Source organism: Hyla sarda, chromosome 9 (assembly GCF_029499605.1).
Source record: "Hyla sarda isolate aHylSar1 chromosome 9, aHylSar1.hap1, whole genome shotgun sequence".
Taxonomy (NCBI): domain Eukaryota; kingdom Metazoa; phylum Chordata; class Amphibia; order Anura; family Hylidae; genus Hyla; species Hyla sarda.
The window spans coordinates 14,779,920-14,807,617 of NC_079197.1; the positions used below are offsets into that span (position 1 = coordinate 14,779,920).

Genomic DNA, 27,698 nt, shown 5'->3' on the forward strand with positions numbered 1-27,698 from the left:
CATATCCTGACCTCATGTCTCATCTTCATATCCCGTCCTCATACCCTGATCTCATATCCTGATCTCATATCCCGTCCTCATATCCCGATCTCATATCCTGACCTCATATCCCGTCCTCATATCCTGACCTCCTATCCCAAACTCATATTCTGACCTCGTATCCCGTCCCCCACACTAACTATTCTCTGCACCTGCCTGCTGGACAGTCGGCAGAAAGTTTAAAAGTCCCGGGCAATCTCCACAGCCTGAGAGTAACATGATCAGGAGATGTAACAGAAAGCCCATAGACTTGCATGGGACTTTAGCGTAAACCCTCACTCTGGCATAAGGGGGTGGGTTAGGGTTTATTCAGCTCTGCTATATCTTTAGTTGACATATAAATAGCATGTGTACCAAGTTGCAAAACTACAACTCCCAACATGCCCGGACAGCCATAGGCTGTCCGGGCATGCTGGGAGTTGTAGTTTTGCAACAGCTGGAGGCACCCTGGTTGGGAAATACTGCCCCAAAACATACGTCAATCTATCACTTGAAATAATGCGACGGGTCTCATAATCTCTACTTTGCCTTCTGCTTCTGATCTCAAATTATTTTACAGTTAACATGGGGGTATAGTTATACGGGGTGCAGGGGTAGGAGCAGTACCCCCTGGCCCCTAGCCGCATAGCAGAGTTATAAGTGACACATGGTAGGTGGGTCGGGTGGGGGGGGGGGTCTGTTACAGTTTTGCATTAGCTTCAGGTTACGCTTCTAAAAACAAGTACAGGGCTATAATAATTCTTGGACTAGTGAGCGTCAGTGTGATAGTTATTAGTGCGTGTATTAGTGTTGTCATCTCGTACATAGGTTTATCTGGTTTTCGTATCACATCTTTCAACATCTCTTCATCTGTTTGCCCCCGATTTTATAGCTCGGTAACGCTACTCTACGTGCAAAACAAAACACCATGACAGCTCACGCTGGAAGCATCGTCTGGACTGTGTTACCGACTTGGCACCGGTCCCTGCGGAGTCTTCCTTCACGGGTCCTAAACACCAAAGAACCTTCACTGTTTAAAGGGGAAGACAGATTGGGTTTCGAATCTCCAAAGCTCCAGTCCTTCCCAGCTTTATAGGCAGTATATCAGGGGTGTAACTCCAATGGAGGAAGACAATGCCACTTTCAACTGTATCTGCGTCCTCAGGATGCACATCCAGTTAAAAACTTTGATTTGGCTTGCTAGCTCCTGTAGGCCGCAGGCTGTTTTAGGCCTGCAGCCTAGAAGAAGTTGGGACAGCCAAGGACGTCAGCATCCCAGCACCTCACTACATGACACCGTTTGCACTAGCCTGGTTCCAGTAGGAAGAGAACCCAGCTTTTTGGCATGTGAATGTAGAAAGGTTTCAGTTTTTTAATTGTGTAAGTGCAAAGAGGAAATGATTAACATGAGAGGACACAAATAGACATTATTTACATAGGGGGCATTCTTACTAGGCGGGGTAAACAGAGAGGGCCTAACTTCTGTGTGTGGCACAAAAGGGGCATTATTACTGCCCAAGGGGTGCACAGGGAGCCTAGTGAAGGTGTGAGGGCACAAAGGGGGACATTACTACTGTGTAAGGGCACACAGGGATAGCCTAACTACTCTGTGGGGGCAGAGGTGCAAGGGAGGTATAACTACTGTGAGGGGACAGAGAGCAGAACATTATTATGTGTGGGCCTTAGCTTTTGAGAGATTGTACTGTATGGGATCTAAAGGGGCACTGTAACTGTATAGAGCACAAAAAACGTGCTACTCTTACTATGTGGGGCACCAATGGGGGCATTGTGGCTTTATGGGGCACTATGGGTAGGGGGACTCATTCTGCAGAGTCCAGGCTGGAAAAAAAATGTCAACCCTGTCTGGACCATAAGGAAGAAAATAGAGAAGAAAAAAAACTGAAGCCATTGGATATACATATAAAGATTGAAAGAGCCAGTAAAGAACTGGTGAATATAGTAAATAATAGCTGAGTACTCAGCATTGCCTGTTCTTCCTAGCTAAACCTTGTGGGAGAGGAAAATCAATGCTCTTCAGGAGACTGGGAAAGCTGGGTGGCATGTTTTCCAGTTTCCTGAAGCCCCAGACGTAATATGCTGCTCGTCTTTCCTGCACTGATGTCTTCTCTCCTCCTCTTTCTACTCTTAGCCCGAAATAAATTCTTCTCTCCCACACCCACCCTGTCCTCTCTGCCCCAGCACTAACTATTCTCTGTGCCTGCCTGCAAAACAGTTAAATCATACTTTATCATGACGCTGGTCAGGCGACAGGATGTTTAAAACTCCTGGGCAATCTCCAGATCCGGAACCTTTTAGACTTGCACCGAGCTCTGCTGTTTTTCTCTTGGGCTGTAGAGATTGTAATGTACATACATATTATATAAAAAAAAATCCCGAATAACTATTTGTGAGGTGAAATAAAAAAAGAAAAAAAAAATTCTGCTATATTGGGGAGGATTTTGTTTTTTACGACATTCACTACAACTATTATTCCTTCTTTTTTTTATTTCCTTTGATTTATTGATGCCCTTTTGGGGTATATACAACTTTTTGATCCTTTTTTATTCTATGTGAGGTGAAGTGACCAGGATAACAGCAATTCTGGTATTGCTCTGTTTTTTTTTTTTTTTTTTTACATTTACGTCATTTACTGTTTGGGATCAATTACATTATATTTTATTGGTTTGGAATTTTCCGTATATGTTTTAAATTGTAACAGACGCTGACTGCAACTTATACTGCTATTATGGTTTGTGCTTCAGATCTTCAACACTTACTAGGTTTTCTTCTTACTGTCAGTGAATAGGAACATATACATCTGTATATCTATAGGATAAATAATACTGCCCTATGCTTCTCATAGAATCCTGAGGGTCTAGTTAGGCTTAGCTTGCCCCATAAAACACCATACTCACCACAGCCAGATGTTAGCTGCGAGTCAATAGGGAAATATGAAACGCCAGGTCCACATGACATTTCTTTTTGGGCGTTTTTAGGCTCAGAGCAGCTTTCCAAAACTGCAGCGTGCTAAAGGTATGGCGTTTTTTCATGTCATTGAGGCTTTTTTCCTCCAATAGACTTCTATGGGAAGAAAGAAAAAAAAAAACTGCAATGTGTATTTATTAGTGGTGTTTTTTTTCTGAAGGTTTTCCCCCTGAATTCTTCGATAAAAATGTTAAAGCCATATGATAAAAGAAACAAATGCAAAAAAAAGGGGGATAAAACACCAAAGAAAAAACGCCTAAACTAATACACAATATTTTTTGGGAAAAAAACTTTTTTTCTGGCTGATCAGTAATGTGAAGGGGGGAATTCTTACTACTGCTCATTACATTTATGACTCATCAGATAAGGCAGCAGGAAGCCGTTCTCAGTCACAGTAGTTTCCATCAGAACAGACTCACTGCTGCCTTATCTAATGAGTCTCAAATATATTGAGCAGTAATGAGCTTCCCTCCCTTCACTGATCTTGTCCCGAGCAGATGGGGAGTACGGGAGCTCTGCATTCACAGCTCATATTAAGATCTGTGCACTGTGGCTGTCACGATCCCGGCTGGTAGGAGGTGGATTCTCTGTGCCAGAGAGGGATTGGCGAGGACCGTGCTAGTGGACCGGTTCTAAGTCACTACTGGTTTTCACCAGAGCCCGCCGCAAAGCGGGATGGTCTTGCTGCGGCGGTAGTGACCAGGTCGTATCCACTAGCAACGGCTCAACCTCTCTGACTGCTGAAGATAGGCGCGGTACAAGGGAGTAGACAAAGGTAAGGTCGGACGTAGCAGAAGGTCGGGGCAGGCAGCAAGGATCGTAGTCAGGGGCAACGGCAGGAGGTCTGGAACACGGGCTAGGAACAAACAAGGGAACGCTTTCACTAGGCACAAGGGCAACAAGATCCGGCAAGGGAGTGCAGGGGAAGTGAGGTATAAGTAGGAAGTGCACAAGTGGAAACTAATCAAGGTAATTGGGAAGATTGGACCAGGCACCATCATTGGTGCACTGGCCCTTTAAATCGCAGAGACCCGGCGCGCGCGCGCCCTAGGGAGCGGGGCCGCGCGCGCCGGGACAGGACCGACGGAGAGCGAGTCAGGTACGGGGGCCGGGGTGCGCATCGCGAGCGGGCGCCACCCGCATAGCGAATCGCATCCCGGCTGGAGGCGGTACCGCAGCGCACCCGGTCAGTGGATCTGACCGGGGCGCTGCAGCAACGAGGATGAGGTGAGCGCTCCGGGGAGGAACGGGGACCCGGAGCGCTCGGCGTAACAGTACCCCCCCCCTTGGGTCTCCCCCTCTTCTTGGGGCCAAAGAACCTGAGGACCAAAAACTCAATTTTTCCGTGATGAGGTCCGAGGCACATTAGGAGGGGTTCCGTGCGGTAACGCACGGCACAGTCCAATCTTCCATTGTTAACACAATTGATGTAGAGGGGTCTGGCGAGACTGGTCACAGGGACGTTGAACCTGTTGATAAGAGAGGCCAAAAAAAAATTTCCTGCAGATCCGGAATCCAAGAAGGCCATAGTAGAGAAGGAGAAGGTAGAGGCAGATATCCGCACAGGCACAGTAAGGCGTGGAGAAGCAGAGTTGACATCAAGAACTGTGTCACCTTTGTGCGGAGTCAGCGTACGTCTTTCCAGGCGGGGAGGACGGATAGGACAATCCTTCAGGAAGTGTTCGGTACCGGCATAGTACAGGCAAAGATTGTCCATGCGGCGTCGTGTCCTCTCTTGAGGTGTCAAGCGAGACCGGTCAACTTGCATAGCCTCCGCGGCGGGAGGCACAGGAACGGTTTGCAGAGGACCAGAGGAGAGAGGAGCCGGGGAGAAAAAACGCCTCGTGCGAACAAAGTCCATATCCAGGCGGAGCTCCAGACGCCATCCGGAAAAACACATGTCAATGCGAGTGGCAAGATGAATGAGTTCATGTAGGTTAGCAGGAGTTTCTCGTGCGGCCAGAACATCTTTAATGTTGCTGGATAGGCCTTTTTTAAAGGTCGCGCAGAGAGCCTCACTATTCCAGGACAACTCGGAAGCAAGAGCACGGAACTGAATGGCGTACTCGCCAACGGAAGAAACACCCTGGGCCAGGTTCAGCAGGGCAGTCTCGGCAGAAGAAGCTCGGGCAGGCTCCTCGAAGACACCACGGACCTCAGCGAAGAAGGACTGGACTGTGGCTGTGGCAGGATCATTGCGGTCCCAGAGTGGCGTGGCCCCAGACAAGGCCTTTCCAGAAAGGAGACCACGGCAGAGTCTAGAGTCCTCATCAAATTTGTCTGGCAGGGACAAGCAGGGGTTAGGAGCGGCCGGTTGCTGCGGAGGAGTTGCAGGAGCCGGCGGAGGAGATGGTTGTTGCAGCTGCTGTGTCTGTGACTGAAGTTGCTGTATCTGCGGCAGCAGCTGCTGTATCTGTGACTGAAGTTGCAGAGTCACGGTGGTCAAGTATGCCAGCTGGTGATTTCGTTGGGCAATCTGTCGGGCTTGCTGGGCGATCTGTCGGGCTTGCTGGGCGACCAGTGTGGGGAGGTCGGCGACAACTGGCAGAGGAACTTCAGCGGAATCCATGGCCGGATCTACTGTCACGATCCCGGCTGGTAGGAGGTGGATTCTCTGTGCCAGAGAGGGATTGGCGAGGACCGTGCTAGTGGACCGGTTCTAAGTCACTACTGGTTTTCACCAGAGCCCGCCGCAAAGCGGGATGGTCTTGCTGCGGCGGTAGTGACCAGGTCGTATCCACTAGCAACGGCTCAACCTCTCTGACTGCTGAAGATAGGCGCGGTACAAGGGAGTAGACAAAGGCAAGGTCGGACGTAGCAGAAGGTCGGGGCAGGCAGCAAGGATCGTAGTCAGGGGCAACGGCAGGAGGTCTGGAACACGGGCTAGGAACAAACAAGGGAACGCTTTCACTAGGCACAAGGGCAACAAGATCCGGCAAGGGAGTGCAGGGGAAGTGAGGTATAAGTAGGAAGTGCACAAGTGGAAACTAATCAAGGTAATTGGGAAGATTGGACCAGGCACCATCATTGGTGCACTGGCCCTTTAAATCGCAGAGACCCGGCGCGCGCGCGCCCAAGGGAGCGGGGCCGCGCGCGCCGGGACAGGACCGACGGAGAGCGAGTCAGGTACGGGGGCCGAGGTGCGCATCGCGAGCGGGCGCCACCCGCATAGCGAATCGCATCCCGGCTGGAGGCGGTACCGCAGCGCACCCGGTCAGTGGATCTGACCGGGGCGCTGCAGCAACGAGGATGAGGCGAGCGCTCCGGGGAGGAACGGGGACCCGGAGCGCTCGGCGTAACAGTGGCTAACATTATATTAGTGCGTTTCTTTAACACCATAAACATTTTCAGTGCCTTCCCATTGTCTGCAATGCAGTTCTGGGCGGATTCAGGCACAAGAATGAACGAAATCCGAATCCGTGTCAGAAGTGTGTGTGCACATAGCAGCCGGGAGGTTCAGAATAATACTGAGTGATATTTACATAGTGTGCAAGGGCTCTCAGGGTTGAATGGGGTTTCAACCTCCTTATAAAAACATGGATTTTTTCAATTCACTGACAACAAGGCTCGATACCAAAACCACATGCCACACGTTCACCTCAATGTTGGACCTCCACCCATTTTAACAATCAAGGATCACCTGTAGAAGAAATCTCTAGAACAGTGTACCTTCAACTAATTCAAAACTACAAGTCCCAGCATTACAGGACTGCCTAAGGATGACACACATGAATGACATAGGAAGATGTAAGTTATACACTCACCATATTGTCTTTGGTGGTAGAGTACAGGCAATCCCCAATAATCATTGTATATGTGTGTGTGTGTGTGTACAGTATAAATCCAGAGAGGAAAGGGCTACAGAGCAGGGCTGCCAGGCTCCCGAGAGCAGTGAGTCAGCAGAGTGAGAGGGGGAGGAGTCATCACAGTGCAGGCAAGAGAAGGACATGCCTCCTACCTTGGACAAAATGGAAAAGACAATGTGCAGCTGTAATAGTTTTTAGTGAAATATGGGTGATAGATATATAAAAATGACACGTACATGACCAGGATCAGGCACTGAGTAACACATAACAGTTTTTTAGTGGGCTCTGACAGGTACGCTTTAAGAAATGCCTGAAGTGTTAGGGAGTTTGGCTTGGACGCCGTCATCTTTCCAGCTATATGAGGTCTGCCAAAAATGTTGTTTATAATATAAACTCACCACCATAACTTTCTTTTTCCTTTTACAAAAGATTGTACATATTCAGGAAACCTGAAAAAACACAATACTGCTTGTTTGACCTGAATAGTTCAGGACCTGTGAGACAGATCATTATCCTTTCTCTTGTCTCCTCGTCATATGTTCTTCTATAAATAGGGTCAACCTTAAAGGAACACTCCACACTTCTAAAAAAAAAATTTGTGAGGCGATATTCCTGGATGTTTCTTGAAATAAGACTTAAAGGGGTACTCCAGAGGGGAAAAAAATGTGTTCAAATCAACTGATGCCAAAAAGTTATAAAGATTTGTAAATTACTTCTATATAATAATATTAACCCTTCCAGTACTTATCGGCTTCTGTATGCTCCAGAGGAAGTTGTGTCGCTCTTTCCAGTCTGACTACAGTGCTCTCTGCTGCCACCTCTGTCTGTGTCAGGAACTACACAACTTCCTCTGGAGCATACAGCAGCTCATAAGTACTGGAACGATTAGGATTTTTTTTTATATAGAAGTAATTTACTAATCTGTATAATTTTCTGGCACCGTTTGATCTGAATTTTTATTTTAACCGGAGTTTCCCTTTAAAATGTCTCAATTTTGGAAATTCTGCAATATCCTTAACATCAAAGTCCAGATATCCCATTCTAGATGCTACAAACTGAACCATTGAGGTGGAAATGCAGTAGGACATGGTGGTCATTCAGATAAATGAGTATCCATGTATTATATAACAGTAGTGAGTAGTGACCTGTAGTTACTTGTCAGCGATGCTCTGCTGTAGGTCTAAGAAAGGGGTCTGGAGTGTGGACCCCCTCTATTATCCTATTTAGGTGGTGTTCACACTGACGGTGGGGGCCTCGGTCCCAAGCCTCTATTGGCAGTTCTCTCTTTGTGTTTACTATTCTTGCAATCAAAAACAACAAGGACTCCATTATAAACTGATCCACGTAGACAGGAAGCAATGGCTCGCAACCCATCCCCCAATCAAACACCTGAGCATTGAACCCACCAGCAGCGTCTCAGGTTTTAATTGATGCTACTTGTATAAAACGAAATGTCCAGCAGGTAAAAGTCTGCTATATTAAAACTCCATGGGCAATAAAGAAACATTTTAAAGAGCACAGATACACTGACGCATTTCAGGTTCAAAACCCCTTAATCACAGAATCACAATGTGCAATCAAAATGGCAGTCTACAGACTAAAATACTATTTGGACCCATCAGGCTCACATCATCGCTGTGCTCCGACCCGTTCAGGGTCTTTTCGACTTTGGACCTCCGCCAACGTCGCCGTGGTTTGTGCAAGATCAGTCCGAAGCTTATCAAAGGAAGCGTGTAGGGTTGCTTCCAGGGTCCTCCGCAAGTCAGGCACGATCTGGATCTGGATCACTTCTGCCTCCAGCATTTTAAAATCAATCAAACAGAGGTTGGTCTGCTGTAGTGGGTAAAGAAGAAGGGGCTTCTGCAGGCTGTCCCTCTAGCACGAGCTGGCTAGAAGCTAAAGATCGACCAATATTCATTTTATAGGGTCGATATCGATAATCTGTGAACTTTGAGGCCGATAGCCGATAATTTATACCGATATTCCGGTATAAGTTATCGGCTATTAACCCCACCCCACCCCCCCGGACCCACAGAAACCGCTGAAGATCAATGAATTAAAGCGGGAACTTTAAATCAATGAACTGCAGTGGCTTTTGCGGGGCCAGAGACCGCCACCCGCTTCTCTCCCCCTGCCGGTCCTGAGTCCAACCACTGCCGCTGCACCATTGCCTCCCCCATCCCCGGTTTTATAATTACCTGTTCTCGGGGTCCGCGCTACTTCTGGCTCCAGCGGCGTCCTGAGCTGTCACTGTGCGCACTGACGGTGACCTCGCTGTTACGCCTAGCGCTCCGGGTCCCCGCTCCTCCCCGGAGCGCTTACGGCGTCTCTCTCTCCGCAGCGCCCCGGTCGGTCCCGCTGACCGGGAGCGCTGCACTGTCATGGCCGTCGGGGATGCGATTCGCACAGCGGGACGCGCCCGCTCGCGAATCGCATCCCAGGTCACTTACCCGTCCCGGTCCCCTTCTGTCATGTGCTGGCGCGCGCGGCTCCGCTCTCTAGGGCGCGCGCGCGCCAGCTCCCTGAGACTTAAAGGGCCAGTGCACCAATGATTGGTGCCTGGCCCAATTAGCTTTATTGGCTCCCACCTGCTCCCAGACTATATCTGATCTCTGCCCCTGCACTCCCCTGCCGGATCTTGTTGCCTTTGAGCCTAGTGAAAGCGTTACTGTGTTTATCCATCCGTGTACTTGACCTCCTGCTTGCCTTATTGACTACGATTCTTGCTGCCTGCCCCGACCTTCTGCTACGTCCGACCTTGCTTTGTCTACTCCCTTGTACCGCGCCTATCTTCAGCAGTCAGAGAGGTTGAGCCGTTGCTAGTGGATACGACCTGGTCACTACCGCCGCAGCAAGACCATCCCGCTTTGCGGCGGGCTCTGGTGAACACCAGTAGTGCCTTAGAACCGGTCCACTAGCACGGTCCACGCCAATCCCTCTCTGGCACAGAGGATCCACCTCCTACCAGCCGGGATCGTGACACTCGCGTTGAGGACGTCACTCGTCATTGTGCCGAGCATAGCAACAGCGCAGGACGCCGCAGGAGCCAGAAGTAGCGCGGACCCCAGGAACAGGTAATTATAAAACCTGGGATGGGGGAGGCAATGGGGCAGCGGCGGTCGCCTCTGGCCGGGGCATTATCGGCATATCAGAAAGGTAATTGCCGATACCAATAATGTCCAAAATTGTGAATATCGGCCGATAATATCGGCCAAACCGATAATCGGTCGATCCCTACTAGAAGCTGCAGCAGATGGTAAAAGGACAGGTGGGTCCTCAGTAGTGCAGGGAGCCTGGAGAGGAGGGGTGTTCAGGGACCATCCCACCACCATTTTAAGGCCGTCTGAGTCAGTGAGGATCATGGATAAGGCAGCCCCCCGGGGATACAGTACTAACCTGCAGAGGTAGAGGAGCGGAGGGCGATGCAAGCGGTCTCACAGGCGAGTCACTGAGTAATCCTGCAGCTGCCCGGTATGAGAAGAGAGAGAGCCGGCACTTCTGTTTCGCAGCCACGGGACCACGCGACGCTGCTGCTGAGCGCTGTCTGGAGGCCGAGCAAGCTCCCGCCTGAGACAGGGTTTTCTGATGGCTGTGGAGTAAATAACGCTCCATACAGCCAGGTAAGCACCAGGAGACGGTGGCCAGGTGTTGAGGCCATCTGGGGGGGGGGGGCAATGGTGTCGGCCAGAGAGATGCAGTTAGGGCCGGAAGGAGCGGGAGCTGGTAGCGCCGAAACCGGAAGCCCCCCAAAAAATTAATTTTAATGAGAGTGCCCATTTAAGGGTTTTTGAACTCGAAACCCTTCAAATGTATCTGTGCATGTTTTATTGGATGAAGAAGACTATTACCTGTACTCCTTGGTGCTGGACATTTTGTTTTATCTAATGGGGTCAGTCGGACATTGCTGGGATCTAAAGGCAGATTTGGCACAGAAATATTGGACACAACGCAGATGCGAACGGAGCCCGAGCTTGCCATATACGTTGCAGATTTCAGATAGCCAAAACAAGTGACTAAATCCATTCTGCGCTGACTATTGAAGCCATTTATGACAGACGTCTGCTCCGCTGGATTGTTCAGTGGTTGTTGAGCGCAGGGGGAGGCATGCTTAGAGCGTCAATTGTGCCAAATAAAAGATGTGCACCACGTGGCGCAGCTCTACATCCAGCTTCTAACCCCAACGATAGGCACTCACCCAAAGCCACCGATCACACCATATGGCATTGTCAACATTCACAAATAAACTGTGAACGACTAGAGGTTGAGAAAAAACACAGCAGTGGTCTCCAAACTGTGGACCTCCAGCTGTTGCAAAACTACAACTACAAGCATGCCCGGACAGCCGTTGGCTGTCCGGGCATGCTTGGAGTTGTAGTTTTACAACAGACAGGGATAAACTGGTTTAAAGGGGTACTCCGGAGAAAAACTTTATTTATTTTTTTAATCAACTGGTGCCAGAAAGTTAAACAGATTTGTAAATTACTTCTATTAAAAAATCTTAATTTTTCCAGAACTTATTAGCTGCTGAATACTACAGAGGAAATTATTTTCTTTTTGGAACACAGAGCTCTCTGCTGACATCACGAGCACAGTGCTCTCTGCTGACACCTCTGTCCATTTTAAGAACTGTCCAGAGTAGGAGAAAATCCCCATAGAAAACATATGCTGCTCTAGACAGTTCCTAAAATGGACAGAGATGTCAGCAGAGAGCACTGTGGTCATGATGTCAGCAGAGAGCTCTGTGTTCCAAAAAGAAAATAATTTCCTCTGTAGTATTCAGCAGCTAATAAGTACTGGAAGGATTAAGATTTTTTTAATAGAAGTAATTTACAAATCTGTTTAACTTTCTGGCACCAGTTGATTTAAAAAAATAATAATTTTTACACCAGAGTACCCCTTTAATGTATCTAAAATGAAAAGAGGAGAAACTGCAAATTTAACTAATAACTGTTTTGTATATGCAGACGTGTCTCCATGGTAACAGACTACAAACAAACGCTGTGTGTAGTCTGAACCTGCACAGCATGCTGGGGGTTGTAGTTTTGCAACAGCTGGAGGCAAACTGCTTTAACATATCTAAACTGCAAAGCGGAGGGACTGTGCAAATTTCACTGATTACCGATTTGTGTACGAAGTCTTAAAGGGGTTATCCAGGAAAAAACTTTTTTTTATATATCAACTGGCTCCAGAAAGTTAAACAGATTTGTAAATTACTTCTATTAAAAAATCTTAATCCTTTAAGTACTTTTGAGCTTCTGAAGTTAAGGTTGTTCTTTTCTGTCTAAGTGCTCTCTGATGACACCTGTCTCGGGAACCGCCCAGTTTAGAAGCAAATCCCCATAGCAAACCTCTTCTAAACTGGGCGTTTCCTGAGACAGGTGTCATCAGAGAGCACTTAGACAGAAAAGAACAACCTTAACTTCAGAAGCTCATAAGTACTGAAAGGATTAATATTTTTTTTATAGAAGTAATTTACAAATCTGTTTAACTTTCTGGAGCCATCAGAGAGCACTTAGACAGAAAAGAACAACCTTAACTTCAGAAGCTCATAAGTACTGAAAGAATTAATATTTTTTTATAGAAGTAATTTACAAATCTGGTTAACTTTCTGGAGCCAGTATGATTTTTTCCTGGAATACCCCTTTAAGTGTCTCCACGGTAACAGACTACAAACAAACCCTGTGTGTAGTCTGATCCTGCACTCCCGCATAGCTTGGCTGGGAGTTGTAGATTTGCAACAGCTGGAGGTCCACAGATTGGAGACCTAGGCCCTAGAGATATCCTAGTTAGTGCCCATACACAAAACAGAGTTATACTCGCACATTCTACGCGTATTTTACGAGGAATTTAACCACGAAAATAAGCGACACTGGAAAAAAGTCCCACAAATGGGATTCCGGAAAAGAATGAACATGTTCTCTGCAGGGTGAACTGGGCAGCATAATCCCAAAAACCGGATATGGCGGAACAAGAGTCAACCGGAGACACTACCTGACTGTGCGGCTCATTGAAAACAATGGGGTACGGTGCGGATCCGGCAGGAGGCGGTTTTAAAATTCTCCCGCCATATCTGACCACTGGATACACAAATGGGAGATGTGAATGGACCCTGACAGCAGGCACCTGGAAAGTACAATAGGTTCCTATGACAACAGTAACTACTTCCTGTTTACATTCTCAAATGACACATGACCGTAAGAAAGCGAAGTGAGAAATATGACTAAAGACCATGAAGAGGAACAGAAAACGGATTCTTCGTTCCATTGCTCACTGTGTCTCCTCCTTCTGCTTCCAGGGAAAAATACTGCAGAAAAAGATTTTCGGCACTAACCAGAAACCGTGACAGTCACGGCGTATATGTAACGTCGTTGTGCATTAGGATTACAGGGGAGTTATTGTTAACGCTTCAAGGGCTTTGTAGAGAATATTATTTACATAGTTCCGAGATGATTCCGGGCCGCCAATCTCTAAAGGACTGTATATCTATCTATATATATTTATTTATCTATATATATATATATATATATATATATATATATATATATATAGTGACCCCCCCCCCCCCGACCTACGATGGCCCCGACATACGATCATTTCAGCATACGATCACTCTCAGAGGCAGCATCAACATAAGATGCTTTTGTATGTCGGGGCCATCGCATAAATGGCTATCCAGCAGCGCAGACTGCTTCAGCTGCCACCGGATAGCCGTTTACGGTGCTCCGTGTGCTCCGCTGACGATCACTTACCTGTCCTCGGGGCTCCGGCGCGTCCTCTTTGGGATCCCCTGCATCGCTGGTGCTCTCCATCGTCATCACGTCGCTGCACACGCCGTCCCGTCACCCCATAGGAGCGGCGTGGGTAGCGACGTGATGGCGGCGACGGAGAGCGAGGATGCCGGGGAAGCAGAGGCCTTGCCGGAGCATCGGGGACACCCCGGGGACGCGGCAACAGCGATGGAGGGCGACATCCAGGGCAGCAGTGACGAGCGGTGACAGTCCGGAGCGGCGGGGACACATGAGTACAACCTCCATTACCAGTGGTCTTCAACCTGCGGACCTCCAGATGTTGCAAAACTACAACTCCCAGCATGCCCGGACAGCCGTTGGCTGTCCAGGCATGCTGGATGTTGTAGTTTTGCAACATCTGGAGGTCCGCAGGTTGTAGACCACTGTCCTATACTTTACATTGCACAGATCCCTCAACAAACGATGGTCCATTTGGAACGGATTACCATCGTATGTTGAGGGACCACTGTATATATTTATATCAAGTCCAAAAATCACCGCACCAGTCAGTAATTCATCATTTGCGCCAATCGATCTTTGGCGCAATTTTGGCACAAATCCCATTTTTTTGGGGGGGGCGCAAATCCCCGCCAAGTAATTTTGCACATGGAAAACACACTTAGCAATGTCAGAAAATGTAAAGGCGTCAAAATACATAAAAAATTTTTTTGGGGTGAATGCAGCGACGCCTCCAGGGCTGCTCAATACTATCCTGCGACATAGTTGTCTCTGAGGAACCTTCACCCTCCATTGAGCCAGCATTGGACATGGCCGCACAGGTTCAGAAAAGGTAAAGCACTAAAGCAGTGGTCTACAACCTGCGGACCTCCAGATGTTGCAAAACTACAACTCCCAGCATGCCCGGACAGCCAACGGCTGTCCGGGCATGCTGGGAATTGTAGTTTTGCAACATCTGGAGGTCCGCAGGTTGAAGACCACTGCACTAAAGTAAAAAAAAACAAAAATACTACCCAAGTTGAAAATAAAATCCATTTCACATGGCGGCTATAAACCCCACAAAAGAAAATAACTCATGTCGCTTGCTGATATACTGCAGGAGGGACTCCGAAATGGCTGCTCTACAGGGTAAAATACGCATCCTCTGTGGCGGTAAGTTCTGTGTAAAAGGCGCTGTGAACAGCTGATCTCAACATTTGCGCCAAAATTACTAACAAAGTGCACCAAATGATACATTTGGTGCATGTCCACGAAAACTAGAGATGAGCGAACTTACAGTAAATTCGATTCGTCACGAACTTCTCGGCTCGGCAGTTGATGACTTATCCTGCATAAATTAGGTCAGCTTTCAGGTGCTCCGGTGGGCTGGAAAAGATGGATACAGTCCTAGGAAAGAGTCTCCTAGGACTGTATCCACCTTTTCCAGCCCACGGGAGCACCTGAAAGCTGAACTAATTTATGCAGGAAAAGCCATCAACTGCCGAGCCGAGAAGTTTGTGATGAATCGAATTTACTGTAAGTTCGCTCATCTCTAACGAAAACCAAAGGGGAAAAAAAAGGGTAAAATGAAACTGTCAACAGGCAAAATTGATAAATACCCCCCTATATATATATTACATTATATATATATATATATATATATATATATATATACATACATACACACATACCATATAGCAATATATGCCTGGCTATAGCTTATCCATCTACATTTTGAACAAGGAATGTAAGGTACAACCCCCCCCCCCCCCCCCCCCATCTTGGGAAGGACAGTCACAGTATTTTGTAGTCCCCGTTTACAATAAGGACAAAGGCTGCACCAAATGTTTATTTGTAAAATCAATTAGTTAGACGATAATTGGATCACCGAATTTAGAAAAAAAACAGGATTGGGGTACCAGGAAATGGTTAAAGGGGTACTCCGCCCCTGGACATCTTATCCCCTATCCAAAGGGGATCTCTGTTGCAGCGCCCCGCTATCATTTCTGCGCAGAGCGAGATTGCTCTGCACGTAATAACGGGCAATACAGGGGCCGGAGCATCGTTACGTCACGGCTCCGCCCCTCGTGACGTCACGGCCCGCCCCTCATGATGTCACGGCCCGCCCCCGTCAATACAAGTCTATGGGAGGGGGCGTGGTGGTCGTCACGCCCCCTGCCATAGACTTGCATTAAGGTGATGGGCCGTGATGTCATGACGTCACGTCACGCTGCTCCGGCCCCTGTATCGCCCGTCATTACGCACAGAGCGAACTCGCTCTGTGCAGTAATGATGGCGGGGTCCCCAGCAGCGGGACCGCGGCGATCTAAGATGCCAGGGGCGGAGTACCCCTTTAACGGGAGGAAGTGAGTTGTAAAAAGTTGCTATCCAGGAAAAAAAAAATTTTTATACATCAATTGGCTCCAGAAATTTAGACAGATTTGAAAATTACTTCTATTAAAAAATCTTAATCCTTTCAGTACTTATGAGCTGCTGAAGTTGAGTTTTTCTTTTCTGTCTAAGTGCTCTCTGATGACACCTGTCTCGGGAACTGTCCTGAGTAGAAGCAAATCCCCATAGAAAACCTCTTCTACTCTGTGCAGTTCCCGAGACAGGCAGAGGTGTCAGCAGAGAGCACTGTTGCCAGACAGAAAAGAACAACTCAACTTCAGCGGCTGATAAGTACTGAAAGGATTCAGATTTTTTTAATAGAAGTAATTTACAAATCTGTTTAACTTTCTGGAGCCAGTTGATATATATATATATAAAAAAACATTTTTTTCCTGGAATACCACTTTAACATGGGAAAAGGAGAAGAGACAGCACCTAAAGGGTTAACAGAGGGTAAGAGCGAATGGACGGCACCTCAAGAGTTAACAGGGGAGAAAGGAGAAGGGACAGCACCTGAAGGGTCAACAGAGGGTAAGAGCGAAGGGACAGCACCTGAAGGGTTAAAGGGGTACTCCGGTGGAAAAAAAAAATATTTTTTAAATCAACTGGCTCCAGAAGGTTATACAGGTTTGTAAATTACTTCTATACAAAAATCTTAAGGGGAAAATTGTTTTCTTCTTATTCCAGAATGTTCTACCTGCAGATGATGTGTGTAGATCATTGCTTTATTCTTACTGGTATTGTTTAATGTTTAATGCCCGGAGGTTTCTCTAAGCACATTGTGGGCGACCTTTGTACTGTATGTTCTCACTATAAGGAGAATAGCGAATTACACACAATTTGCCCCATAAAGGCCCCAAATGCCCAAAAAATGCACAGATCAGACGGGCATCCATAGAAGCAGATCACATCTCTAATCTCTAGATTCACTTTCTAACTGCTCCAAGTTTCTCTGTGCTATAGCCAAGCAAAGGTAGGTAGGTAGATATGAGATAGATATGAGATAGATAGATAGATAGATAGATAGATAGATATGAGAGATAGATAGATAGATAGATATGAGATAGATAGATAGATAGATAGATATGAGATAGATATATATGAGATAGATAGATAGATATGAGATAGATATGAGATAGATAGATATGAGATAGATATGAGATAGATAGATATGAGAGATAGATAGATAGATATGAGATAGATAGATATGAGATAGATAAATAGATAGATATGAGATAAATAGATATGAGATAGATAAATAGATAGATATGAGATAGATAGATATGAGATAGATAAATAGATAGATATGAGATAAATAGATATGAGATAGATAAATAGATAGATATGAGATAGAGAGATATATATATATAGATAGATAGATATGAGATAGATAAATAGATAGATATGAGATAGATAGATATGAGATAGAGAGATAGATATATAGATAGATAGATAGAGAGATAGATATGAGATAGATAGATAGATAATCCAAGATGCAGAAAATATAGCAGCACACCCAGTAGTAAAGTGCAAAAATTGGGATTTATTGACCCATATCAAATGCGACGTTTCGACGGCATCCCGCCATCTTTTTCAAGCTTGAAAAAGATGGCGGGATGCCGTCGAAAGTCGCATTTGATATGGGTCAATAAATCCCAATTTTTGCACTTTACTACTGGGTGTGCTGCTATATTTTCTGCATCTTGGATTATTTGAGCCGTCTGCGATTGGGACTGCTATCCTTGCTTGCACCCCAAGATTCCGTCAGAATACGTGGTTGTGCTGCCTACCCTCTACATAGATAGAGAGATAGATATGAGATAGATAGATAGATAGATAGATATGATATAGATAGATATGAGATAGATAGATAGATATGAGATAGATAGATATGAGATAGATAGATAGATATGAGATAGATAGATATGAGATAGATAGATAGATATGAGATAGATAGATAGATAGATAGATATGAGATAGATAGATATGAGATAGATAGATAGATATGAGATAGATAGATAGATAGATAGATATGAGATAGATAGATATGAGATAGATGATAGATATGAGATAGATAGATATGAGATAGATAGATAGATAGATATGAGATAGATAGATATGAGATAGATAGATAGATATGAGATAGATAGATAGATATGAGATAGATAGATATGAGATAGATAGAGAGATAGATATGAGAGAGATAGATAGATAGATATTAGATAGATAGATTCATATTCAGTCCTTGCAGATAGGGGACCTTGAGGATCTGGAATTCTAAAAACATAAAGATATTTTCTGTAAAAACCTCCACATCTGGTCCTTTGCTCTGTTTATTGCAGCATCGTACACGTCCTACTGTCTGTTTCCACTATGTAAATCATCTGTCCCCCATTCTCTGCCCCAGCTTGTGGTAAAGGAGGAGACAATGAGCAATGGAACAAGAATGGTGATCAGCGGATCGGGGATAAGTGTCTAAGACTGCGGTACCCCTTTAATGCCGTTTCACCGGTATTATCAAGAATTCCCCATCCCATTATGAAGCGGTGTAATAACCTTGGTTCCCTTATATTTATATTACGATACGATGAAGCGGTTTCTTATCTTTGGCGCTCTAGGATTGTGTTCTCCGGTTTGTTTTGTCTTCTCTTTCGTGTCCTTGTCCGTCTGTTGTTTGGTGCTGCCAGGCCCTTTCTCTTTTTACCATTATCATCCTCTTTTCGGACATTCTATTTCCAGGTTGGTACACTTTCATCAGAGCATAGGCCTCGTTCACACGGCAGAATTAACTAACAAAATTCGGCAAAAAGATTCCACTCGGAAATTCTGTTGCAGCAGAGTCCCGTTGTTTTCAATAAGATTCTGCTGCACTGTGAACGAGGCGGAAACATTTGCAGCGGAAATTCCGACCCTTTCGGAAACGCATTCCCGTCTATGGAGACGACGCATTTCCGAGCAGTCCCAGCGCCACCTGCCGCAGACAGAATTTTCCATCAGAAAATTCCACTGTGTGAATGGGGCCTTGGGCTATGTTCACACGGCGGAATTTCGGAACGGAATTCCGCAGGTGTATTCCGCTGCAGCAGAGTCCCATTGATTTCAATGGGATTCCGCTGCGCTGTCCACGGAAATCCCGATTCCGGCATACGCAGAAAGAATGGACATGCCTATTCTTTCTGCGGATTCTGCTTGGAAATGCATTGTCGTCTACGAGACGCCGCATTTCAGAGCGGTCCTAGCGCTTGCCGGATCATTCATATGTGCGGAATGTTTGGCGGTCCGGACATTTGGAGCGGAATCGTGCATATTTAGTGGCGTGTAGATGCTAGGCCAGTGTTTCCCAAACAGGGTGCCTCCTGCTGTTGTAAAACTACAACTCCCAGCATGCCTTCAAAACAATTGGGGGGAGATTTATCAAAACCTGGAAAAGTTACTGTGTTGCCCATAGCAACCAATCAGATCGCTTCTTTCATTTTTCAGAGGCCTTTTAAAAAATGAAAGCAGCGATCTGATTGGTTGCTATGGGCAACTGGGCAACTTTTCCTCTGGACAGGATTTGATAAATCTCCCCCCCCCTTGTTCTCCGAACTGTTGCAAAACTACAACTCCCAGCATGGCTTCAAAACAATTGGGGGGAGATTTATCAAAACCTAGAAAAGTTACTGTGTTGCCCATAGCAACCAATCAGATCGCTTCTTTCATTTTTGAAAAGGCCTCTGAAAAATGAAAGTAGCGATCTGATTGGTTGCTATGGGCAACTCAGCAACTTTTCCTCTGGACAGGATTTGATAAATCTCCTCCTTGTTCTCCAAACTGTTGCAAAACTACAACTCCCAGCATGCCCGGACAGCCGTTGGCTGTCCGGGCATGCTGGGAGTTGTAGTTTTGCAACAGTTGGCCTAAATAAAGAGCAACTCTCACTCAGTAACTTAGCAGGGAGAGTTCCTCTGTGTGAACAAACCCTATGACAACCCTAACTGGCTGACTGTGCTGTAATACCAGGCGTGTGGGAACCACTAGCGGTTTATCAACTTCTGCTTCAAGGCCGAGACATGTAAAACATCACAAGACGCGCGCCACTTCAAGGGCATAGTCGTCAGTCTTAAAGGGGAAGTCAAGCTTAAAGGGGTTATCCAGGGAAAAACTTTTTTATATTTTTATATATATATATATATATATATATATATATATATATATATCAACTGGCTCCAGAAAGTTAAACAGATTTGTAAATTACTTCTATTAAAAAATATTAATCCTTTCAGTACTTATGAGCTTCTGAAGTTAAGGTTGTTCTTTTCTGTCTAAGTGCTCTCTGATGACACGTGTCTCGGGAAACGCCCAGTTTAGGAGAGGTTTGCTATGGGAATTTGCTTCTAAACTGGGCATTTCCCGAGACAGGTGTCATCAGAGAGCACTTAGACAGAAAAGAACAACCTAAACTTCAGAAGCTCATAAGTACTGAAAGGATTAAGATTTTTTAATAGAAGTAATTTACAAATCTGTTTAACTTTCTGGAGCCAGTTGATTTATATAAAAAAAGTTTTTTCCTGGAATACCCCTTTAAAAACTATTTTTTTTTTTTATTGCTCTAATGCAGAAGTCAATGGGTGGCGAAATCAGCAGACGCTGCAGAAAAATACGGCCCTTGTGACCGTACCTAAGGGTACGTAAACAATACGGGATTTCCACGCGGAACTCTGTCCAGAAATTTACGTGCTCCATATGATTCTACGGGAGTGCTGTACTCAGGGCCGGCTCTGTCTATAGCAAAATAGGCAGCCACCTAGAGCGCCCTCTTGAGGGGGGGCCCTACTCTGCCTGCCGCAAGAAAGTTAGACAACTAGCATCCGAAACACTGGCTAAGCCAGCAGCATGAGGAGGAGGTTTGTAACAGTGTGTCACCCCCAGTAGTAAGGTGGGGTGTGTTAAAGGGGTACTCCCGTGGAAAACTTTTTTTTTTTTTTTAAATCAACCTGTGCCAGAAAGTTAAACAGATTTGTAAATCACTTCTATTAAAAAAAATCTTAATCCTTCCAGTACTTTTTAGGGGCTGTATACTAAAGAGAAATCCAAAAAAAGAAATGCATTTCCTCTGATGTCATGACCACAGTGCTCTCTGCTGACCTCTGCTGTCCATTTTAAGAACTGTCCAGAGCAGGCGAAAACCCCAAACATATGCTACTCTGGACAGTTCCTAAAATGGACAGCAGAGGTCAGCAGAGAGCACTGTGGTCATGACATCAGAGGAAATGCATTTCTTTTTAGGATTTCCCTTTAGTATACAGCCCCTAAAAAGTACTGGAAGGATTAAGATTTCTTAGTAGAAGTGATTTAAAAATCTGTTTAGCTTTCTGGCACCAGTTGATTTAAAAAAAAAAAAAAAAACAGTTTTCCATGGGAGTACCCCTTTAAAGGGTGGGCTAATGGGCGGAGTTAAAAGGGGACTCCGGTGGAAAACTTTTTTTTTTTTACAATCAACTGGTGCTTATAAAAAAAAATCTTAATCCTTCCAGTACTTATTAGCTGCTGAATACTACAGACAAAATCGTTTTCTTTTTGGAACACAGAGCTGTCTGCTGACATCACAAGCACAGTGCTCTCTGCTGACATCTCTGTCCATTTTAGGAACTGTCCAGAGCAGCATATGTTTTCTATGGGGAGTTTCTCCTACTCTGGACAGTTCTTAAAATGGACAGAGGTGTCAGCAGAGAGCACTGTGGTCATGATGTCAGCAGAGAGCTCTGTGTTCTAAAAGGAAAAGAATTTCCTCTGTAGTATTCAGCAGCTAATAAGTACTGGAAGGATTAAGATTTTTTTAATAGAAGTAATTTACAAATCTGTTTAACTTTCTGGCACCCGTTGATTTAAAAAAATATATATAATGTATTCCACCGGAGTACCCCTTTGAGTGGCGGCAAAATTAGCTTTTGCCTGGGGTGGCAAAAACTATTACAGCAGCCTTGGCTGTACTCGGGTCTCTTCCGCGCTCCAATAGAAATGAACAGAATGTGTGCGTCTGCAGCGCGCGCTCCTCACTAACAGCCGGGGACCGTTCCGGAGATTGCAAGGTGCCCCAACGGTCTGACCTCCCCCAGGATCAGCTACTTATCCCATATCCTGTGGATAGGGGACAGGTTATTTTTGGCTGGATTTTTATTATATCTAAACTGAAAAGTGGAGCAACTAGGCACATTGAACTAATGACTGTCTTGTGTATGAAAACGTAAGTGTCTCCATGGCAACAGACTACAAACAAACCCAGTGTGTAGTCTGATCCTGCACTAAACCTTTGTATTTCATTCAGTAGGAGAGCACTGTGATTACAGGAACAGACTACACATTTGCATACGCACTCTGTACATATGGGAAAACTCTATGCGTAAGTGCTGAGAAATCTCTGGTGATTTCTATGAAATAAAATAAAATATAAAAATAATGAGGAATTTCCGGTTTGGGCCGTGAACTACAACCTGCGGGTTTCCCAACTGTTGTGAAATTTGATGCATTCAGCAGAATTTAGAGGAATTTCCCCGTATGAAAAAAAAGGGGGGAATTTGGTTTCAATACAAATATTGGGATATGTTTACAGAGTGATGTGAAATTATAGAGAAGGGAGGGGAGAAGGACGTCCAAGAGCCTCTCCGCACCCTGAGGTCGTCTCCACTGTCCGAAAATAAAACACCACAAAGTATTCTTAGAAGGCGCTGCGCTGCCAACAACAACAGCTCTGCTGCATCTGCTCCCTTCCCAGAAAAAAACACGTTCTGCCGCAAAAAAACGACGTCTCCAAGGTGTTTACGCCAAGATTTGTGTACTATAACTACAGCACCAGGTCTATATACATCACTATACTATATACAGTACAAGGTCTATATACAGATCACTATACTATATACAGTACAAGGTCTATATACAGATCACTATACTATATACAGATCACTATACTATATACAGTACAAGGTCTATATACAGATCACTATACTATATACAGATCACTATACTATATACACATCACTATACTATATACACATCACTATACTATATACACATCACTATACTATATACACATCACTATACTATATATACATCACTATACTATATACACATCACTATACTATATACACATCACTATACTATATACAGTACAAGGTCTATATACAGATCACTATACTATATACAGTACAAGGTCTATATACAGATCACTATACTATATACAGATCACTATACTATATACACATCACTATACTATATACACATCACTATACTATATACACATCACTATACTATATATACATCACTATACTATATACACATCACTATACTATATACACATCACTATACTATATACAGTACAAGGTCTATATACAGATCACTATACTATATACAGTACAAGGTCTATATACAGATCACTATACTATATACACATCACTATACTATATACACATCACTATACTATATACACATCACTATACTATACACACATCACTATACTATATACACATCACTATACTATATACACATCACTATACTATATACAGATCACTATACTATATACACATCACTATACTATATACAGATCACTATACTATATATACATCACTATACTATATACACATCACTATACTATATACAGATCACTATACTATATACACATCACTATACTATATACACATCACTATACTATATACACATCACTATACTATATACAGTACAAGGTCTATATACAGATCACTATACTATATACAGTACAAGGTCTATATACAGATCACTATACTATATACAGATCACTATACTATATACACATCACTATACTATATACAGATCACTATACTATATACACATCACTATACTATATACAGATCACTATACTATATATACATCACTATACTATATACACATCACTATACTATATACACATTACTATACTATATACACATCACTATACTATATACAGATCACTATACTATATACATCACTATACTATATACACATCACTATACTATATACACATCACTATACTATATACACATCACTATACTATATACACATAATTATACTATATACAGATCACTATACTATATACACATCACTATACTATATACACATCACTATACTATATACAGATCACTATACTATATACAGATCACTATACTATATACACATCACTATACTATATACACATCACTATACTATATACACATCACTATACTATATACAGTACAAGGTCTATATACAGATCACTATACTATATACAGTACAAGGTCTATATACAGATCACTATACTATATACAGATCACTATACTATATACACATCACTATACTATATACACATCACTATACTATATACACATCACTATACTATACACACATCACTATACTATATACAGATCACTATACTATATACAGATCACTATACTATATACAGATCACTATACTATATATACATCACTATACTATATACAGATCACTATACTATACACACATTACTATACTATATACACATCACTATACTATATACACATCACTATACTATACACACATTACTATACTATATACACATCACTATACTATATACAGATCACTATACTATATACACATCACTATACTATATACACATCACTATACTATATACACATCACTATACTATATACAGATCACTATACTATATATACATCACTATACTATAGACACATCACTATACTATATACAGATCACTATACTATATACAGATCACTATACTATATACACATCACTATACTATATACAGATCACTATACTATATATACATCACTATACTATATACAGATCACTATACTATATACAGATCACTATACTATATACAGATCACTATACTATATATACATCACTATACTATATACACATCACTATACTATATACACATCACTATACTATATACACATCACTATACTATATACAGATCACTATACTATATATACATCACTATACTATATACACATCACTATACTATATACAGATCACTATACTATATACAGATCACTATACTATATACACATCACTATACTATATACACATCACTATACTATATACAGATCACTATACTATATACAGATCACTATACTATATACAGATCACTATACTATATACACATCACTATACTATATACAGATCACTATACTATATACACATCACTATACTATATACACATCACTATACTATATACAGATCACTATACTATATACAGATCACTATACTATATACAGATCACTATACTATATACACATCACTATACTATATACACATCACTATACTATATACACATTACTATACTATATACAGATCACTATACTAAATACAGCATCAGGTCTATATACAGATCACTATATTATATACAGTACAAGGTCTATATACAGATCACTATACTATATACAGATCACTATACTATATACACATCACTATACTATATACAGATCACTATACTATATACACATCACTATACTATATACACATCACTATACTATATACACATCACTATACTATATACACATCACTATACTATATACACATCACTATACTATATACAGATCACTATACTATATACACATCACTCTACTATATACAGATCACTATACTATATACAGATCACTATACTATATACAGATCACTATACTATATACACATCACTATACTATATACAGATCACTATACTATATACAGATCACTATACTATATACACATCACTATACTATATACAGATTACTATACTATATACAGATCACTATACTATATACACATCACTATACTATATACACATCACTATACTATATATACATCACTATACTATATATACATCACTATACTATATATACATCTCTATACTATATACAGATCACTATACTATATACACATCACTATACTATATACAGATCACTATACTATATACACATCACTATACTATATACAGATCACTATACTATATACAGATCACTATACTATATACACATTACTATACTATATACACATCACTATACTATATATACATCACTATACTATATACACATCACTATACTATATACAGATCACTATACTATATACACATCACTATACTATATACACATCACTATACTATATACACATCACTATACTATATATACATCACTATACTATATACACATCACTATACTATATACAGATCACTATACTATATACAGATCACTATACTATATACACATCACTATACTATATACACATCACTATACTATATACAGATCACTATACTATATACAGATCACTATACTATATACAGATCACTATACTATATACACATCACTATACTATATACAGATCACTATACTATATACACATCACTATACTATATACACATCACTATACTATATACAGATCACTATACTATATACAGATCACTATACTATATACAGATCACTATACTATATACACATCACTATACTATATACACATCACTATACTATATACACATTACTATACTATATACAGATCACTATACTAAATACAGCATCAGGTCTATATACAGATCACTATATTATATACAGTACAAGGTCTATATACAGATCACTATACTATATACAGATCACTATACTATATACACATCACTATACTATATACAGATCACTATACTATATACACATCACTATACTATATACACATCACTATACTATATACACATCACTATACTATATACACATCACTATACTATATACACATCACTATACTATATACAGATCACTATACTATATACACATCACTCTACTATATACAGATCACTATACTATATACAGATCACTATACTATATACAGATCACTATACTATATACACATCACTATACTATATACAGATCACTATACTATATACAGATCACTATACTATATACACATCACTATACTATATACAGATTACTATACTATATACACATCACTATACTATATATACATCACTATACTATATACACATCACTATACTATATACAGATCACTATACTATATACACATCACTATACTATATACACATCACTATACTATATACACATCACTATACTATATACACATCACTATACTATATACACATCACTATACTATATACAGATCACTATACTATATACAGATCACTATACTATATACAGATCACTATACTATATACAGATCACTATACTATATACACATCACTATACTATATACAGATCACTATACTATATACACATCACTATACTATATACACATCACTATACTATATACAGATCACTATACTATATACAGATCACTATACTATATACAGATCACTATACTATATACACATCACTATACTATATACACATCACTATACTATATACACATTACTATACTATATACAGATCACTATACTAAATACAGCATCAGGTCTATATACAGATCACTATATTATATACAGTACAAGGTCTATATACAGATCACTATACTATATACAGATCACTATACTATATACACATCACTATACTATATACAGATCACTATACTATATACACATCACTATACTATATACACATCACTATACTATATACACATCACTATACTATATACACATCACTATACTATATACACATCACTATACTATATACAGATCACTATACTATATACACATCACTCTACTATATACAGATCACTATACTATATACAGATCACTATACTATATACAGATCACTATACTATATACACATCACTATACTATATACAGATCACTATACTATATACAGATCACTATACTATATACACATCACTA

At 42.3% G+C, this 27,698-nt stretch overlaps 1 protein-coding gene across 4 annotated transcripts in view; it reads right to left on the reverse strand.

Moving 5' to 3' along the window:
* The window catches only part of LOC130290471 (beta-1,4-galactosyltransferase galt-1-like), a 68,503-nt gene that overhangs the window by 39,131 nt on the left and 1,674 nt on the right, over window positions 1-27,698 (reverse strand). Inside the window, exon 1 of one of the 4 annotated variants that reach the window (XM_056538147.1) lies at window positions 12,801-13,103. The exons of 2 other annotated variants lie outside the window; for them this stretch is intronic. The gene's annotated coding sequence lies outside the window, so the exon portion shown is untranslated. Of the gene's footprint in view, window positions 1-12,800; window positions 13,104-27,698 lie in introns of those variants that run through there. One more of the 4 variants, XM_056538145.1, reaches the window with a different exon arrangement.